Here is a 21633-nt window from a genome sequence, read left to right as displayed (position 1 = left end):
TAAATAGTGCTCTCCACTTTGCTCAGTTTAGTTCGAGTTTCCTTTACTTTAAAAAAATGAAATTCAGCAAGATGGAAAATCCCTCGTTTACTACCTCAAAGCGCCGATTTCGTAATCAGACCCTTCACATTCCAGTAATGTGTGACCTCATGTCAGCAGGTATGCTGTTCCTTCAGGCAAACGGTGGTTCTGGCATTTGTAAACTCTGTTAATCACCAATGTCCACTTGTAATTGCCGAACTCTTCATGGGTGCCTCCATTACGTGCTAGTGGCTGCACGTTATCAATTTACAAACAAAAGAAAGCATGGAGCACTCACGGGTGCTTTGAATCCAATTTATTGCGCCACAGACGCGTTTCAGCAACACTTGCCTTTCGCAATGTGAATGCGCAAAAAAGAATCAAACAGCTGAGCAGTCTTTAAATAGATCGGTCGATATTTCAAATGGAAAGACAGATGACGGACTATCAGTTCACCTTAGCTCTGCCATCCAGGTCCCGCCATCATTCAATGTTTAGGCTCCATATTATTCAACCAGTGACACCCTTGTTTTTTTATTTCCTTTAGTAGAAGTCATTTCTTCAGTGAATGTGGGTTGTCACTTTCAGTCAAGTTCTTAAAGGGCCCAATAAATAGTGCTCTCCACTTTGCTCAGTTTAGTTAGAGTTTCCTTTACTTTAAAAAAATGAAATACAGCAAGATGGAAAATCTCTCGTTTACCGTACATTGCCCTGTTAGAATCTGTGCATACCTCAAAGCGCCGATTTCGTAATCAGAGCCTTCACATTCCAGTAATGTGTGACCTCATGTCAGCAGGTATGCTGTTCCTTCAGGCAAACGGTGGTTCTGGCATTTGTAAACTCTGTTAATCACCAATGTCCACTTGTAATTGCCGAACTCTTCACGGGTGCCTCCATTACGTGCTAGTGGCTGCACGTTATCAATTTACAAACAAAAGAAAGCATGGAGCACTCACGGGTGCTTTGAATCCAATTTATTGCGCCACAGACGCGTTTCAGCAACACTTGCCTTTCTCAATGTGAATGCGCAAAAAAGAATCAAACAGCTGAGCAGTCTTTAAATAGATCGGTCGATATTTCAAATGGAAAGACAGATGACGGACTATCAGTTCACCTTAGCTCTGCCATCCAGGTCCCGCCATCATTCAATGTTTAGGCTCCATATTATTCAACCAGTGACACCCTTGTTTTTTAATTTCCTTTAGTAGAAGTCATTTCTTCAGTGAATGTGGGTTGTCACTTTCAGTCAAGTTCTTAAAGGGCCCAATAAATAGTGCTCTCCACTTTGCTCAGTTTAGTTCGAGTTTCCTTTACTTTAAAAAAATGAAATACAGCAAGATGGAAAATCCCTCGTTTACCGTACATTGCCCTGTTAGAATCTGTGCATACCTCAAATATATATATATATATATATATATATTCAATGGCATGTGTAGCTGCAGATACAGATGCTTTGCATAAGTCCGCCATTAGTGTTGGGCTAGGAATGTTACAAGTTGTTTTTCTTCGAAGAAGGTTTTCTAGTCACGGGATCGAGTGACTCCTCCTCTCGGTAAATACTGCGCATGGGCATAGAGTCCTTTGTTACATTGTTTTCTTTCTACTGTCGGATTTGGACATGTTTCTGTTTTTCCACTCTTATAGTGGGGTCGATTTCACGCCCTTCGGGGCAACCTTGCGCCTTTTTTGGGCCTACTTCGACACATTGTAGTTGAACAATATTAGGCTGATGGAACGTACTCGTTTCGGTTCTGTCCTCGGTGTCACGCAAAATTTCCCTACACCAATCAGCAGTTGTGCAATCTGTGCCTGTCTCCGGAACACAGAGAAGAGACCTGCAACGCTTGTAGATCGTTTTGATCCAAAAAGAGTCTTTGGAACCGAAGATCACGTCGAATGGAGATGGCGTCCAAGTCGTCAGAACACACACTCCACATCTTTTGGAGACAAACACACGCAAGAGAAAGTAGGACAGCATGAAGCAGTTTCCATTGCAAATTTGGATTGAGATTCAGATTTCGACAGCCAATCCATCCTACTGGCGCAGTACGAATACACCAGCCCCGTCACACCAAACAAAGACAATTAAAAAGACTCCTGCATCGGTCTTCGGTCCTCCACTGCCTTCAGGCCATGGTCGGACTCGAAAAATACCTTTGGATGAACAACCCTGGGGTTCGGCACCAAAGCATTTGGCATATACTAAATAGACTGCCACATCTGTTTCGGTACCAAGCCGAAAATCTGACTTTTCCACCTCGGAGACGAAAAAAATAACAGTACTTTTGGAACAGACATTTTCGGTCCAAGTCAGGCATTCCATATCAAAACCCTCAGAATTGAAAGCTGCCAGTAGTAAACATTCTCCAGCTACTGAGGAGTCATCTGAGATACAACCCAATTTAGAGATTATGGATGATAAACAGCAAAAAATTAATATACACAAGGAAACAGGAAGGATCATAGCCTCTCTTCCTCCAACAATTAAAAGAAAACTGACTTTTCAAGAGACTTTAGACGCTGGGCCTCCACCTATCAAAGTCCTTAAACAGAAAGGGGAACAAAAAGCAATGCAACAAACAGCCTTCACCACCATTTTCTCCTTCCCTTCCTTCTACCCCACCACCTTCACTTACACACTCACAGTTCTCTCCACAGGCCTCATCTGCATCACCACATAGGTATGATTTAACTGATACTCAAGAAGAGGTAAACCCATGGGATATATATGACACAGATCCCATTCCCCATAATGACCCAGATGTATACCCAGTGAGGCCATCTCCCCCTGAAGATACCACTGCCTATAATCAAGTTATAGCCAGGGCAGCTGCCTGCATATCATAACGTACATTTACATACAGATCCTATTGAGGATGATTTTTTGTTTAATACTTTAGCATCTACGCACAAAGAGTACCAGAGCCTGTAAAAGCAAGAATCATTACACCCATGGTTGATAAATACAAACCTGCACCCTCTGATCCAGTTTTTGTTAGGCCACAATTACCGCCTGATTCTATAGTGGTAAGTGCAGCAAGAAACCAAGCCAATAGCCAGTCTACAGGAGATGCTCCTCCAGACAAAGAAAGTCAAAAATTTGATGCAGCAGGTAAGAGTTGCTACTCAAGCTGTCAACCACTGGAGGATTGCAATTTCACAAGCACTCCTAGCAAGGTATGATAGGGCTCATTGGGATAAGATGGAAGACTTGTTACAATATCTTCCACCGTGACATCAAAAACGGGGGCAACATATAGTAGCAGGACAGGCTATTTCTAACAATGCAACTAGATGTGCTACTGATGCAGCTGATGGGAGTCAACACCAGCATAATCGTTAGGAGACATGCATGGCTAAGAGCTTCAGGATTTAAGCCAGAGATACAGCAAGCAGTATTAAACATGCCCTTCGATAACATTTGTTTGGACCAGAAGTTGATACCACAATAAATAAGCTTAAAAAGGACTCAGAGACAGCTAATGTTATGGGTGCATTATACACCACACCCACTAGAGGCACTTTTCGTACACCACAATTTAGGGGTGGTTTCAAACATCAACCACAGAATCATCCACCTCACAGCAAAAACAAGGGCCACACTTCTATAACAGAGGTTCATTCAGACGCTCTTTTAAACGACCTAGTTATAGAGGAAGAGGTAAATCAGCCGCTCCCAGAGGTTCCTCTATCTCAACAAAACAGTGACTTCTTACACATCCCCACAGAGCATACATCTCCTGTGGGAGGAAGACTGGTAAATTGTAACCCACAATGGAACAACATCACAGATCAATGGGTTCTATTGATTATCCAACATGGCTATAGTCTAGAACTCATCTGTACTCCACCAAACATTCCCCCTCGTTCACAATGACTTACTCAGGAACATCCCACTTTATTAAAACAGGAGGTAAAATCACTACTACTCAAAGTAGCCATCGAGATAGTGCCTATATCCCCACAGAGGTTAGGGGTTAATTCACTAATCTTCCTCATACCAAAGAAAGAGGGTACTTTAAGGCCAATTTTGGATCTCAGACCCCTCAATCTATACATCCTTTCAGAACACTTTCATATGGTCACTCTACAAGACATCATTCCCCTACTACAAAAACAAGATTACATGACAGCATTAGACCTCAAGGATGCGTATTTCCACAATACCATATATCCAGCACCTAAAAAATAGCTAAGATTTGTCATAGCAGGAAAGCACTACCAATTCATAGTGTTACCATTCGGAGTAACAACAGCACCAAGGAGGTTCACCAAATGCTTAGCAGTCGTTGCAGCATTCCTCAGGAGACAACACATACATGTCTTCCCATATCTAGAGACTGGCTCATAAAAGCCAGTACAATTCAAATTTGTCAACAACATACTCAATATACCATAGACATACTACACAATCTAGGATTCACAATCAATTACCACAAATCTCACCTGCAACCATCAGAAATACATCTGTATCTGGGAGCAATTCTGAACACTCAATCAGGATTGGCATATCCAAACTCAGTAAGGTTCCAAGAATTTCACAGTCTCATATCTCAACAACAATACAACCACACTTATACAGTAAAGTTAGTGAAGAAACTATTGGGAATGATGGCTTCATGCATAGCCATAGTCCCCAATGTGAGAATGGACATGCGACCACTACAGCAGTGTCTTTCTCAACAATGGTCTCAGGCACAGGGTCAAATTCAGGATCTAGTGTTGTTGGACCGCCAGATTCACCACTCTCTGCAATGATGGAACTATACCAACCTATAAAAGGGGCGGCCCTTTCTGGACCCTTTCCCTCCGACCACAATCACAACAGATGCGTCATTGATAGGTTGTGGAGCTCATCTCAACAACCTCATTATTCAGGGGGAATGGGACATCACATAAACTACTTGGAATTACTAGCAGTATTCCTAGCACTCTACACTTTTCAGACACAAGGTAGTGTTAATACGGACAGAAAATATAACCACAATGTATTATCTGCAAAAACAGTGGGGTACACACTCATCTCAATTGTCCCTTTAAGCAAAGGCAATTTGGAACTGGGCAATTCACAATACATTCAACTACTGGCAGGGTATCTTCCAGGGATATACAATGAACTAGCGGACCTCTTCAGCAGGACGCAGCAACAAGTCCACAAATGGGAAATTCACCCACCAGTGATTCAACAATACTTCCAAATGTGAGGGACTCCAGAAAGACCTTTTTGCCACAAAAGAAAATGCAAAATGCCTAAGCTTCGCATCCAGGTACCCTCACCCTCAATCCAAGGACAATGCTCTATGGATGAACTGGTCAGGGATCTTTACTTTCGCTTTTCCACCTCTCCCACTAATTCCATCTGTGATTCAAAAAAAATTAAACAAACCTCACTCACTATGGTACTCATAGCTCCTTAAGTCATAGAGTTTGGCTATTTACAACTTCCACCTGAATGTATGAATATTCTAAAAGAAACACGCAAACCCACCACAACTAGACAATGTAATGCAGCTAAATGGAAACGTTTTGTCTATTATTGTCAACCCAAAAATATCGATCCACTTAAAACTTCATAATGAGATATCGTTTGCTATTTGCTACTCTTACAAAAAGCAAATCTGGCATATTCATCTATTAGGAGTCATTTAACCTTACCTTTAAAACAGACAACATATTTCCTTGTTCAGGATTTCTGTTATAAGGGCCTTTTTGGAAGGTCTTAAAAGGGTTATTCTACCTAGAGTTCCTCCAGCCCCTGTGTGGAATCTTAATATTGTACTTGCAAGACTTATGGGACCACCATTTGAACCCATGCGTCCTTGTACTCTACAGTTTCTATCCTGGAAAGTTGCTTTCTTATTAGCAATCACTTCTTTAAGAAGAGTTAGCAAAATTCAAGCGTTCCCTTTAGAAGAACCTTTATTTCAAATTCATAGTCCAAATTAGTTCCTAGAACAAATCCAAAATTCCTACCAAAGGTGGTTTCACCTTTTCATATCAGTCAGTCAGTAGAAATACCAGTCTTCTTTCCACAGCCAGATTCAGTTGCTGAAAGGGCTCTTCACAACCTTAATGTTAAAAGAGCCCTCCTGTACTATATAGACAGAACAAAAGATTTCAGACAATCCAAACAAATCTTTGTGGCATTTTCAGAACCTCAAGACGGTAACCCTTTTTCAAAACAATGGATTAGCCAGATGGATAGTGAATTGTACTCATACTTGCTATCTTAAAGCTAAAAGACAGTTACCAGTAACTCCTAAAGCACATTCCAATAGGAACATGAGATCTTCAATGGCATTCTTAGGGAATATACCAATGGCAGACATGTAAAGCTGCCACATGGTCTACACCACACACATTTACTAAACATTACAGTGTGGATGTGTTATCTTGCCAACAAGCAAACTTTGGACAGGCAGTACTTAGAACACTATTTCAAACTACTCTAACTCCTACAGGCCATCCACCGCCTATTTTGTGAGAGGACTGCTTTGCACTCTATGCAAAGCATGTGTATATACAGCTATACATGCCATCAAACAGAAAATGTTACTTACCCAGTAGACATCTGTTTGTGGCATGTAGTGCTGGAGATTCACATGCACGCCCCGCCTTCCCGGGAGCTTGTAGCCGTTGTAGTGCAATATATTGTACATACGTATATACGCTGCATGGACATCTCATTTCTTTATTACATATCTACATATACATTTTTACACTCTTTACTTCACCCTCCTGCAGGAAAACAATCTAACAAAGGACTTGATGCCCATGCGCAGTATTACCGAGAGGAGTAGTCACTTGAACCTGTGACTTGAAAAACTTCTTTGAAGAAAAACGACTTGTAACACTCCGAGCCCAACAATAGATGGTGGACTTATGCAAGACATGTGAATCTACAGGACTACATGCCATGAACGGATTTCTACTGGGTAAGTAACATTTTCCATATATATATATATATATATATAATTAACCCCAATCCTAGAGGCGGAAGTCAGGAACAACATTTATGGAGAATGGAATCAAGGTGGATAATCCTCATGGGAACTGTGAACCCCTGGGGGTCAAATGTAGATGCAGAACTATATGTACATTTATGACGAGGACCCATAAAGGCTCGATTGAAGGTCATGGGATGGGGTCAATACATCTTAGCAGCAAGAGAGAGTTACTGAAGATGAAAGGCTAGCACTAATGAATTTACTGTAACACTAAATCTAAGAACTCTGATAGAAATTAGGATATGATAGAACCTTTAGTGGAAGGTATAGGTACTATATCTGGTACTTCATCAATGGTTTCTCCTGTTAGACACTCATTATGCAATAACTGTTCACATTAAGTTGGATTAGAACTCATTGGAGGGATGGATGCAATAAGTTCAGAATAAATAAGTTTGAAAATGAGATATAGAAAAATGCACTTTCTTAAGAAAACACGTTTTGTGACTTAATGGATTAGCGGTCACGCTACAATCTAGGGAGCACCTCAGTCTTATTGTCTCTGTGGAGGGGAATGGAAGTATAAGATAACATGATTACTATCATGAAATAAAAAAGTGAATATGTGATGTCTATAGCATTTGGGAAAAGACAATAATGAATATACTTATTATTTTAAAATATATTACTTTAGAGGTACCATACCAAGATTTAGGGATTACTAATGTCCTTATCGTAATTGAATGCTTATACATGAAAATTTGAATCCCAAAGTTGGAATTCTACTCCATTAAGGCACCTAACAAGATTTAACATCAATTTTAAGAAAAGAGATGGAGGTGGCAATGTACAGGAAATGGTAAAATCAGGACTGGAAGGTGAATGCCCCATGGGTTGTATGAGGGCAGTGTGTAGAGGGAGTGGCTTCTTCTTGGATATAACTAAGCCACTCGAACCCAGTTGAAGGCTCAGGCCGAAACGCGTCGCCATTTTTATGAGCACCGAGCACTTTGAAAATAAATAAATGAAGTAAGAATCTTTGAAACTCAGATTTGGTTGTGCCGCCTTAGTTCTCTTTTCTCTGGAACCCTCAAAGACGTTTTGGAAGAAGAAAGGCTCCTGGAAGAAAAGTTATATATATATATATATATATGTATATATATCCCCTATATACTAGCTGCTTCTTTTGTTACGTTTTCTGTGTTTTTTTTCACATATGCCGATTTTGGGTACATATTCACGAGCACTGTGTGCTTTAATCACTGCACAGTTTTGGGTAAATGTGGATGCTATCCTTTTCTCATGTTTGCTTAATCTTTTTATATATCTTTGCAATATACAAGCTGAAGCTTCCCTCTCGTGTTTTTGTATGATTTTGTGATTGTTAATTTTTGATTGATACTTTTGAGACCTTGTTGCTGATATAACTAAAGTTACTTTATAGAACAAGTTATAGTTTCTTCAGGTAAGTATAATTATAACTACTAATTTTCTATGGTTTTGTGTCGGTAAAAAGTCTACCTAACTGTAACGTCCCTGTAACCTTTGTTTTTTTTTCAGTGAAATTCTATGTTTTGGCCAAACCCCCCACTGCACATAACCAAAGGCCATGCGCGGCAATGGTTGTATTAATGTGCGTAATTTTATATTACTTTACAATAAAACACATAGAAATTCACTTTTTGGTGCAGACTCCTTTTCGAGAGTACTCATTGTAGCATGTGCACACTGCATCTTGTTAGCCCAACATCCACCAGGGCCCCTGGCGCGCCCTATTGTAGCCAAACTCTTCTGTTTTCATGACTGTGATACTGCTGTTCAGCTAGCCAGGGAGCAGTGTTCTCGGAGCTTCGACAGCAAAGAAGTCCGTCTACCCCAGACGTCATTGCAGCAGTCTAGGAGGCGTGTCATAAATTTATTCCGGTTAAACAGAAGCTACGACACGCAGCTATCCTTCACACCACGTCCTACTTTGCCTGCCTTCAAATATCTGCACAGAAGAAATAATTTCTTCACCAGCCTTCAACAGATTACAGACTTCTTGCATAAACACCCCATATGTGACCCAGAATTGGCAACCCCTGCTGCTTCATCGTGCACCTCATCTCCATCTGCAGACTTGGATTAATCATTCTACTTCTCCCATGGGCAAGTGTTAATCCTTTAAGGACCTCAACATGATCGGATGCTGCCACTCAGTTGTTTTTGTACACCTTCCTCTGTGGTCCACTACGACCTCTGTTCTGTACACTTGCTTGGTTTCCCTGGACACCCTCGACTTGACTAAGATGACCCCCTCCTCCCCCCCCTCCCCAACTCTCTTTCTCGCTGCACCTTGTAGGATACCCCTCAAAATGGTTATATGGTTTACTTTCTCTTTATAGCTAATCTAATTGATTTAATGTTCTGTAATTTTATGTTTTGGGTTACATAGGAGGGAGTGGGAGTTTCTTCCTGACAGGTTTGGGCCACATATGTGTTTCTTCTTCCTCAGTGCTAAATGTTGTGACATATATACAGTTTTTGCTGATCTGCAGTGCTTCAGCTCCATGGCAACTGACTCGTACTCTTCCCCTCACACCTATTAGTATGACCACTACTGACCATGATAATGCTACCCTTTCCCAAACGCTCTACAAATGCATCACGTAGAACATATGCGGTCTGGGACCCATCTGGCCCTTTCTAACAGGACATAATTTGTCAGGAAATGGGCCACTGACACTGTATTCTCCTCATGCTCCTCCTGTGCACGAGGTACAGTCACACTAGTTCGTAAAGGAGAACTGTATATTCTGTAGGGGTCCTTGAGAGATGCCCAGGGTTGCTATACAATAACATAGGGGTAAACTGCTCTCCCATACCATTACCGTTGTCAACTGTTGCAGACCCAATATGGTTGACCCTACCTTTTTTGACTGCCTTTGGGGTCAAATTGCATCTGTAGGGACATCTCTGTTGCTCTGGGGAGGACTTTCATAGTGTTATCGCTAAAGGTGTGGACCGATCACAAGTGCCACTCAGCTACTGTAGTAACACCTCACGCCACCTTCATATCATAAGGGACGATGAACTGTTAGACATATGGAGAATACGCCACCCACATGGCAGAGAAAGCACTTTTTATTCAGGGGTACATAGAGGTTATCCTGGTTGTACTGTTGCTTAGTCCCTATAGGGGTGGGATCTTGGGTGCGGGAGGCTACCCACCTGTCACGTACCTACTCAGACCATTCCCCTATATTGTTTGTGCTTTCTATTCCCTCACAGATACCCCTAGGAGCTAACTGCCACCTTTCTCCATTCACACAGTTCAAAGAAGAGCTTGGGCAGGATATCTATGAATTCTTTAGAGGAAATGCTGGAATGGTGTCTCTTGCTGGAAAGGTATGGGAGGCCTTCAAGGTCACCATCTGAAGGTTCTGCCATACTAAGACTGGGGGTACCTCATTCCTTAAGAGATCATTTAGCCCGCTTGGAGAGGGATTTTAAGCTGTTAGAAACTCAGCAGGCCACAGGTGGGGACCCTCTCCTAGCCCATCAGTTTAAGCCAGTGCTATCGGAGTTCCATGAGGTGGCCAATATAGAGTGTCTCCTTCAAATGTGCTACTGCGTGAGCTTATGGAGAGGACAAATGCCCGGGAAAAGCCTTGGCAACCATGATTAGGTGTCTTATGGCCACCAATGATATCTTGAGTATTCGAGGAGAGCAGGACCAGATACATGTTGATACCCCTGCATCCTTTTGACCGTTTCGTTCTTCTATAGCTTTCTCTCTACACTTCACGATGGAGACACCCCATTGAGGTGGTCTCAGAGGACCTGGAACTGGGATGGCTCAGCGACGCACAGCACATTTTCCTTGATCAGGATTTAACTATAGGAGAGATCAGGGAGGCAATACAACAGTTACAGGCTGGGAAGGTGCCGGGGCCCGATGGGCTACCTGCGGAATTTTACACGACCTATGTGGACCTCTTGGCTCCAGTATGCCTACTGTCTTTTAGAGGGAGGAGGGGCAGCTCCCCCTTTCCATGCACAAAGCCTTCATTATCACATTACTTAAGCCAGGTCAGCCTCCAGATCTCTGTGAGTCTTATAGACCACGATCCCTGATCAATTGCTGTATTAAAATCTTACCTAAGTTGCTTGCTAATTAGCTGGCCCTCCTCATGATCTTTCTGATCCGTCCTGATTAGTCTGGTTTCATCTCCGGACGATCAGCCTACAAAATGAGAACACTATTTACAGTGCTGCATGATATTAATAGGCCATGGTGGTGGTCTTTTTAGGTACTACTAAGTCCTTTGATTCTCTTGAATGGAACTTCCCGATGGCTATGCTACAACGGATGAGACTCCCCCGAGGAAGTTTGTCTGGTATGGTGTCTTATCAGGTGTGTAGATCAATTGGGAAAAGCCACAACTCTTTTCCCACACAAAACCCACTATACCCTTCAGTCCAGACTTTCCACAACAGTGGTCCCCAGCTTAACTTAATTATTTGGGGATTGTGGTCTTCCAGGACAAGGAGGAAGTGATACATTCTAATTATGGCACTGCCCTTTCCACGCTCACTGATCACATTACTCATTGGCTGTTGTCAGCAGGCCGCATCGCCTTAATGAAAGTGATACTTCTGCCCAAGCTTTTATATATCTTCTTGAACACCCCCACTCCGCTGAATCGCTCATATTTTAAGGCACTAAAAATGCAGCTCCCATCTTTAATACCCTTCATCACTTGCTTCAAGTCACTAGTACACATCACCTGGTTTCTTTATTGTGTTGTACTGTGCAGGCAGAATCTCCTAGTTATCGGGGCAGGCAACGTCCCAGTGGGAAACAGAACTTGGAGTGGCCCTCACGAATGAGCAGAAGTAGTATTTTTGTGCACAGACGGGCAGATAGCACCCTGTATCAGACTTCGAATTATCCATTTCAAATTCTTTCATAAGGAATGTTACACTCCTGCTAGATTGCAGATTTGAACTTAAGCCAATTGATACATGTGCCAGATGCAGGATGTCCGCTGCAGATTTCCTCCATCTGGTTTGGTTCTGTGAGCCGGTGCAGTCCTTTTGGCAAGAGGTGTGTGCCCCTCTCTCTCCAGCATGATAGAGTGAGATCACTTGCTGACCTCCCTAGTGGCTCTTCTTGGGCATGTGAAAGACTTGGATGCTGCATACAAAAAACATATGGCACTGTCCCTATTCCTTGCCAAGAGACGTGTTTCCTGCCATTAGGGGGCTGGGCGGACACCTAAATCCAAGGACTCCCTCACAGACCTGATCTACTATAATAAATAATCAACACTGCATGCCGAACGTTTGACACCTATGTCCCAGCCGTGAGACATCTGGAATCCTCTACAAAACTATCTGAAGGCGCATGCATCTCACCCAGTAGAGTCCACAGTCCCTTCACACTTAGGTGCTAATTATGGTGGCATATATAATGCTGTGATCCTGGAATCCTCTACGAAACTATCTGAAGGCGCATGCATCTCACCCAGTAGAGTCCACAGTCCCTTCACACTTAGGTGCTAATTATGGTGGCATATATAATGCTGTGATCCTAGCCACTTCATTTGTTGACCACGTGTTGGCTATAACGGTGTATTTTACCTTTTTAAGTGATTTATATTCAGTAAACAAAAAAGTGAGCTACCCGTTCCTCTGGAGATATATATATATATATATATATATATATATATATATATATATATATATATAAATATAATATAAATAAATATAATAGAGGTCATTCCCCCACCCTCTTCCCCCCGAGGTGCCAGCCTGGTTCTGGAAACTTTTTGCAGCAAGTCTCTTATGCATCTCTGTGTCTGATTCATCCACCCTGGATGTGCAGATGGACCCGACACAGAGATGCATGAGGGTCCCTTCTATATGAGCTATCTCCATGCACTGAAGTCAGTTTTTTGTGATCTGTCTCCACCAATGGATGCAGATGCATTGAAATGAGAATGTGGGCGTGTGCAGATGTCTAGATTGGGATCTTATTAGTAGGCTTCATGACACTATTTCACAGAATGTGGAGGAAGGTGAGTCAGTGATCAATTTGTGGTTAGAAAGAGTCTCTTAACAGAAAAGGCAGTTTACCCGAAGGTAAGTAATTTGTTCTTCTGATAGAGACATATCACCACATATTTTCCAACTTGTGAATATATACCAAAGCAGTACCTCCTGAGAAGATGGATCTGTAGAGTGGCTCGACCAGAAAATCCTGGAGGACCAAAATGCCTGTTCCGCCAGACCTGGCTGTTCAGGCAGGAGTGTGTCCCAGATGTGGGGAGGGATGCCCACGTAGAGCCTGGCGGATGTCTGGAACTGGCACATCTCACAACAGTGCTGTAGTTGCAGTCTTCACCCCGGAGGAATAAGCATGTAAACCATCTCAAGGCTGCTTCTCGGCTAGCCCATTAACAGATCTTGATGCATACCAAAATCAAACGGTAGTGTTTTTTTTGCACACTGTCCTTTTTTGCCCTGGAGAAACTGATGTAAAGGTGGTCATTTTGCCGATACTTCCTGCTCTGATCAATGTAAAAGGCATGCACTCTTAGGGGCATATTTATACTCTGTTTGCGCTGAATGTGCGTCAAACTTTTTGACGCACATTCGGCGCAAACCCTGCCCCATATTTATACTTTGACGTCCGACGCAGCGGGCGTCAAAGTTCCACCATGTGTGCCATTTTTTGGAAGGGGGAACATGCCTTGCGTTAATTATATGCAAGGTAGGCGTTCCCTTCCAAAAAATGACTTTAAGGCCTGTGCCCCATATTTATACTGTGACGTCATTTTGACGCACAGGAGGGGGCAGGCCTTAAAAAACGGCGCCCAGCCTGATGGGCGCCGTTTTTTAACGCCTGGGTCAGGGCAGGCGTTAAGGGGCCTGTGGGCTCAGAAGGAGCCCAGAGGTGCCCTCCCATGCCCCCAGGGACACCCCCTGCCACCCTTGCCCACCCCAGGAGGACACCCAAGGATGGAGGGACCCATCCCAGGGAAGTTAAGGTAAGTTCAGGTAAGTTTTTTTTTCCGTATTTTTTTTGTGGCATACGGGGGCCTGATTTGTGCCCCCCTACATGCCACTATGCCCAATGACCATGCCCAGGGGACATAAGTCCCCTGGGCATGGCCATTGGGCAAGGGGGCATGACTCCTGTCTTTGCTAAGACAGGAGTCATTTCAATGGGGGTTGGGCGTCAAAAAAAATGGCGCAAATCAGGTTGAGGCCTGAATTTTGCCTCAGACCTGACTTGCCCCATTTTTTGACGTCCAAGCTCCATTTTCCCCTACGCCGGCGCTGCCTGGTGTGAGTCATTTTTTTTGACGCACATGTTAGAAATGGGTTTTTTGGTTGGCAGTCAGGTTACCCCCTGTCCAAGCAAAAGCCCTCACTCTAGTCAGGGTAAGTCACACACAATCCAAGATTATCCTGTGCCCACCCTCTGGTAGCTTGGCACGAGCAGTCAGGCTTAACTTAGAAGGCAATGTGTAAAGTATTTGTGCAATAAATCATACAATACCACCATATAGCACCACAAAAATACACCACACAGTGTTTAGAAAAATATATAATATTTATCACGATAATTGTAGGTCAAAAAGAATAAAGTTGCAATGGGAAATTGTAGAGATATCACTGAAAAGTGATATAAAGTGTCTTAAGTCTTTAGAATATAAACAAAGTCTCTTTCAAGCACAAGTACCTGGTTTAGAGTGGAAAAATCTCCTCAGAGGGCCACAAAGGAAGAGGTGCGTGGAAAAAGGGTGTGTGCGTCGATTTCTCCCCAGCACACACGGACTCGCGTTGTTATTTTCCACGCGGGGAAGTCGTGCGTCATTTTCCGGCGCGCGGACAGTCTCTTTCTGTGGATCGCGGGGATTACCAGATGTCCCGGGTCTGTGCATGGATTTTCCTGCTTGTTCTCCGGTTGTGCGTCGGTCTGCGGGGCTGCGCGTCGAAATTACAATCTCACGGCAGGCGTTGCGTCGATTTCTCCTCTAGAGGTCGGGCTGCGGGGCTGCGCGTCGAAATTACGATCTCACGGCAGGCGGCGCGTCGATTTCTCCTCTAGAGATCGGGCGGCGTTGTCCTTGCGAAGCCGCGCGTCGGATTTTCGGTCGTCCCAAGAGCGTCGCGTTGATCAGCGTCGGTGTGCGCCGTTTTTCTTGCCGCGGAACAAGCTGTGCGTCGAAATTTTTGGCGCACGGAGCGTCCAAGTGAAAAACAGAAGTCTTTTTGGTCCTGAGACTTCAGGGAACAGGAGGCAAGCTCTATCCAAGCCCTTGGAGAGCACTTTCACAGCCAGACAAGAGTTCAGCAAGGCAGCAGGGAAACAGCAAGGCAGCAGTCCTTTGTAGAAAGCAGACAGGTGAGTCCTTTGAGCAGCCAGGCAGTTCTTCTTGGCAGGATGTAGTTTCTGGTTCAGGTTTCTTCTCCAGCAAGTGTCTGATGAGGTAGGGCAGAGGCCCTGTTTTATACCCAAATGTGCCTTTGAAGTGGGGGAGACTTCAAAGAGTGGCTAAGAAGTGCACCGGGTCCCCTTTCAGTTCAATCCTGTCTGCCAGGGTCCCAGTAGGGGGTGTGGCAGTCCTTTGTGTGAGAGCAGGCCCTCCACCCTCCCAGCCCAGGACGACCCATTCAAAATGCAGATGTATGCAAGTGAGGCTGAGTACCCTGTGTTTGGGGTGTGTCTGAGTGAATGCACAAGGAGCTGTCAACCAAGCCCAGCCAGACGTGGATTGTAAGGCACAGAAAGATTTAAGTGCAAAGAAATGCTCACTTTCTAAAAGTGGCATTTCTAAAATAGTAATATTAAATCCGACTTCACCAGTCAGCAGGATTTTGTATTACCATTCTGGCCATACTAAATATGACCTTCCTGCTCCTTTCAGATCAGCAGCTGCCCCGTCAACAGTGTATGAGGGCAGCCCCAATGTTAGCCTATGAAGGGAGCAGGCCTCACAGTAGTGTAAAAACGTATTTAGGAGCTTTACACTACCAGGACATATAACTACACAGGTACATGTCCTGCCTTTTACCTACACAGCACCCTGCTCTAGGGGTTACCTAGGGCACACATTAAGAGTGACTTATATGTAGAAAAAGGGGAGTTCTAGGCTTGGCAAGTACTTTTAAATGCCAAGTCGAGGTGGCAGTGAAACTGCACACACAGGCCTTGCAATGGCAAGCCTGAGACAAGGTTAAGGGGGCTACTTAAGTGGGTGGCACAACCAGTGCTGCAGGTCCACTAGTAGCATTTAATCTACAGGCCCTAGACACATGTAGTGCACATTACTAGGGACTTATAAGTAGATTAAATAGTCCAATCAGGTATGATCCAGAGTTACCATGTTTAAAAAGGAAGAGAGCATATGCACTTTAGCACTGGTTAGCAGTGGTAAAGTGCGCAGAGTCTAAAAGCCAGCAAAACAGGGTCCAAAAAGTGGAGGGAGGCAGGCAAAAAGTTAGGGGTGACCACCCTAAGGCATGTCAGGTCTAACAGCACACCAGTCCGCAGCGCCGGCTAACGTCATTCAATAAATAAGGCGCCCGCATGGTGCTTTGGAATGGCGTTAGCCGGCTGTAAAATTTTTGACTCACAACTGCGTTGGCGCAGTTGTGCATCAAAAAGTATAAATATGGGCCTTAGTGTCAAGGTGGTGGAGCTGGTCTTCGTCTTTGTAGGGGTAAGGTGGTGTGTAGAAAGCCAGTAAGGGGCAGCACTGCCCTTGGGGCAAGGATGAGACTACGTTGGGCAGAATTGCCACTTTCCTCCGTAGGACTAGTTGGTTTGGAAAAAAGCAAATATGGGGGTGCACTGCTGGCCAGGGAGGGTACCATGGACAACACTTTGAGTTCACTCACTCACCTGGCTGATGTTATGGCAACAAGGAGTCCAGTGTTGGTAGTTATTAGGCAACATGCTAGGTAGGTAAGAACTCGCTGCAGCATCACAAATGGCCACACAAAGCCACCTGTCGACACGCAAGGGAATTGCTATAGATATTTTCCTGATCCAGTCTGACGCCCGAGGCAAACTCACAGGGTGAAATATCTCTGCTCAAAGTCGATCAGTGCACCAGTTATGTATATATCATCCCTCTGCCCCACATTCTCTCCAACATAGCCCTAAGCTTCCAGACATCACCTTCAAACTTGTGGAGGGTGAAGTACCATATGATGATGACATTATAAGTGTTTTCTCTATTTGGAAGCAGATTAATGATTTTACTTCTCTTGACCATATATTGATCCATGTCTCTTAGACAACATCTCCACACCCAGGGTTTTCTCCTAAACAGTTAGAAAGGGATGTTTTCTAGTTGGGAATGTAAAATAGGGCAATTCCTTTCTTTGTTCCACATTGAGAGAGGAAAATAAAATACTTTGGCCCATATTTATACTTTTTGATGCAAAACTGCGCGATGCAGTTTTGCGTAAAAAATATTACCGCCAGCTAAGGTTGCCATTTCTATGTGCCGGGCGGGCGTAAAATTTTTACTTTGACGCACGGTGGTGCAAACCACAGGTGTGAGTCATTTTCTTTAACGCACACCACAGAGTTACGTCGTAAAGAAAAACAACGTTAACGCAGTGGAAATGACTGTGAGCCGATTTACGACACCGCAAACCGGATATGCGGCGTTTTTTGACGCAATAGCATCAAAACTCGCCGCAAACACAGCAGTCTGTGCAGAGGAGAGACAAAATGGATCCCAGATGCTTGCACAGACCCCAGGAAGATGACAACAGACCAGGAACCAGCCAGGAAGACCCACACAAGACGCAGGACAGGGAGAAGAAGAAAAAAAGTGTCGCTTCAGTGCAGAGGACCAGGAAATTCTGGTGAAAGAGGTGACGGAACACCAGCACCAACTGTTTGTCAGCTCAAAGTTGCCAATCAGTAGGAGAGAGGCAATGTTGCAACAAATTGTTGACAAGATTAACAGTGTGGCAGAAGTATGCAGAACAATCATTGAGTGCAAGAAATGCTGGCATGACTGCGAGCGCAGGACCATGGAAAAGATGGCCAGGAACAGGAAAGCAGCACTGCAGACTGGAGGTGGGAGCCCAGCACCACAGGAGGCGCTGGACCACATGGAGGAGATGGTCGCAGCTGTCATCCCTGAGGAGATCGTCACAGGGATTCAAGGACAGGACAGCACAGACTACCAGGAGACAACGCACATGCATGGTAAGTCGCATGGGGAATTAAAATGCAGAAATGTTAACTGCCAGCGGGGGGTGGGAATACCTACTACACAATACATGTAAGTCATTATATTCAGGGAGTGGCATGGGTAAAGGGGCATGGCACCGGGACATGGCCCGTTCACAGGAAACCTGGGGCACACTTCTACACAACACCAACAACCTTTCCATGGGTGTATGCTGCCATGCCAACGATGTTGCAAAGGTAAAGCCAGGCCAGGAGGGAAGGGCACAACGTCAAACTGGCATCGCGTCACACGTCAGCCACTATACTCCCTACCTTAACTAGGGCCCAATTAACAATTTCTAGCCATACTGACAACTGGAATGTAACATTGACAACAGTTGCCACTGCCACCTCCACTATGTGTGCTGGTCAAGTAGCTAATGGCAGTAACGTCCCCATGGATCAAACACAGCCAAATTAGAGGGTTTAGGATGACAACGTTAACAATCCCCTGAAACAAGACAAAAGTTCCAGTCCTGTCAAATGTGAATGACCATAGTCGCCGCAAACATCAGCCAATGTCATCCACATTACAAGGTACTCAGCACTAATGTCATACCCATGCTGCATATGTCAAGGTCCATCCTGTGCCTGGGTCACAATGCAACATCCCAAATGTCATACTGCTCAGACAACAGCATTGAGGGGGAGGACACATGTAACTGATCACAGAAATACACCCGCACAGTCAGAGGAGGAAATAGAACACTGCTACAACTATCAGAGCAATCCAATGTCCCACACATTCTCCAACATCAGCAGTACACATTACCAATGCTGACATCCATATTGTGCCATAACAATGCTATACATAGTATATGCTACATTTCAACTACATATAGGTGGATGTGAAAGATCAGAGACTGGGGCAGGTCCAGATTGTTAAGTGTGGTGCTAGTGCCATCAGAGCACCCACAGCCAGTGAAAGGCCTCACCATGAGAATGGAAGTAGACAGAGGGTTGAGTAGGACAAGAAGGTGGCAAATCACTATTTGGCCAGAACCAACACCTAGAGGAGATGATGCTGACAAGTCCACAAACTGACCACAATACATGTGACATGCAGGTGGGGCATAGGCCTGGGAGACTGCCCATCTGAAAGACAGGAGCAATGAACAGGAACCAAGATCACAATGTGAAAATAATTACAAGGCAGGCATGTCACATCACAAAGCCCACAACACTGACACACTAATTGTACCGTATTTCATTGCAGGGGACGATGGATCTCCTGCGGCTATGTCTGTCCAGGACTACCCTGATGACATGGATGACGAGCTGACAAACATCAGCCAGCAGACCCTCCAAGAGGTCCTTGGAACGCTCCAGACCCCACCTTCAGTCACAAGGAGGAGCACAGATACAGCAGCCATCACAGAGGACCCACCCACCACCCCAATTGTACGACCTGCCAGCTCCAATACAGCTGAGGACTCTGACGACACTGGCACCAGCTTTGAGAGAACTGTAGTCGGAGTACAGCGGGAGCTGGCCAAGGAGGTGCGGGTGGGGATGCAAAGTATGGCAGCCAGCCTAGAGGGGGTGCGTTCGTGCATGATGTCAACTGAAGAACAGGCAGCAGCTATGCAATGGTGAACAACTATCTTGCAGGAAGTAGAAAAAAGGCTGAAGGAAATCAGCATAGCTGTAATACAGTTGACCTGACACCTACAACAGCAATCCTGTCCACGCGTGCACGAATGCAACACTGAACCCCTCAGGGCTGACCTGGCTGCCTACCATCGTGATGTGGCTGCTATTCTTAAGAACCAGCAGACCCTCCTTGCAGCAGTACGGCCCTTAAGACCCCCACAGGTAGCAGCTACCAGCATGTCTGACTCCACGTCTACACACACTGAGGTGTGTGTTGCCCCTTCACAACCACCACCACCAGGTGCACAGGAGGCAACACACACATCAGAAGATAAAGACCAGGAACAGATCACCTTCACACGTAAGAGTACCCGGTAGCACTAGTCCCTGCCACATGGCCACCTATTACCAAGGTCCTGCGCTTTGTAACATGCCAGTCTTGCAACAACTGTACTCAAGCACTGTTCTGCAAACCACTGTTTATCTTGTCAGCCTGCCCTGTGATTGTATATCACTAACTCATTGGCAAGTCCTGTCCCTCTGCACTGTCTGACACTTCACCCCAGCATGTCCAATGACATGTCCTTTTGCACATGTGTAGGATCACAATGGAAGATGTCACTATAATGGATGCACAATCATGGATAATGTACATATAGCACTACAGCACTTTTCAATAAATAGCACTTACACAACCACTTTGTCTCTGTGTAATGTGACACATCAACCATGCAGTAGATCAGTGAATCATGCCTTTTGTCAATTATCATAGATTGTCAATACAACTGTCCTGAAATAATGTGGGCTGATAACTATGCGCAGTGGCCTGGATTCTACCATACTTTGCCCTTCCTGAGGGTTATTTCTAAGGAAAAGAGAAACTATACACCATAATTCTGTGTTGGACAGAATAACGCTTCCTCAAGGGATGTTAAATCCAGAAAATAGTGCCTTCAAATTGTTGCTTCAATGCAAAACTAACGTATGTGACATTTCCCACAAATTTAAGCTAACACACACCAAACTGAACGAATGAAGGTGTATGAGTTTACATCCAAATAAGTAAACATGCTGAACAGTGTAACAAATGATCTATGTGAGTTATGTACACTATACCACAAGAGAGCTTACTACACCACTCACCTTATAAGGATTTCCTTGGACAAGAGACTGCAGTCAGACTTAACACAGCGTCCCCAATACTAAATCTGGAAGCACAGTATGTGACATTGAAACATACATCATGGAAAAAAACAAACTCTGAGATCCATAGTAACTGTGATTGTTGGTTGCAATGAATGGCCGAATCTTAGCTAAGTAGCTTTGGGGTAGCTGCCAATGTTACAGCTCAGTTGGGATTTGTTTGCAGCATAGGACACAAAATCTAATACAAAAGAGACACTGTTCACTCATGCCAAGGCCCTTATCTACAAGCATTTGACACATACTGTAAAGGATTACGTAGATATTTATTAAACAGTAAAAACAGAAGTGAAAACTCGGGGAAAGACCATACCCAACCTAATCTACTCTAACTACTCATTGCCCACAACTGTCCCTAACTAACCTAAGCTAAACCTACTTATCACATTTAACGAAACAATCTAAACATCAACATCCCCACCCCCCTTATGAGACGGGACACATGGAGGACAACACATACTAACCTAAACACATACTATCCTATACTAAACAAATATATATATATATATTTTTTTTAAACACAAGAACCCCAACATTGCCCCACACACACACATAAAAATAAACAGTAGAAATATTCAGGAATCATTACACATGGAGAGAGGAAGAGGGAGGAGGGGGGAT

Source organism: Pleurodeles waltl, chromosome 3_1 (assembly GCF_031143425.1).
Source record: "Pleurodeles waltl isolate 20211129_DDA chromosome 3_1, aPleWal1.hap1.20221129, whole genome shotgun sequence".
Classification (NCBI taxonomy): domain Eukaryota; kingdom Metazoa; phylum Chordata; class Amphibia; order Caudata; family Salamandridae; genus Pleurodeles; species Pleurodeles waltl.
The sequence above is the reverse complement of the archived record's forward strand: the minus strand, read 5'-3'. Positions refer to the sequence as shown.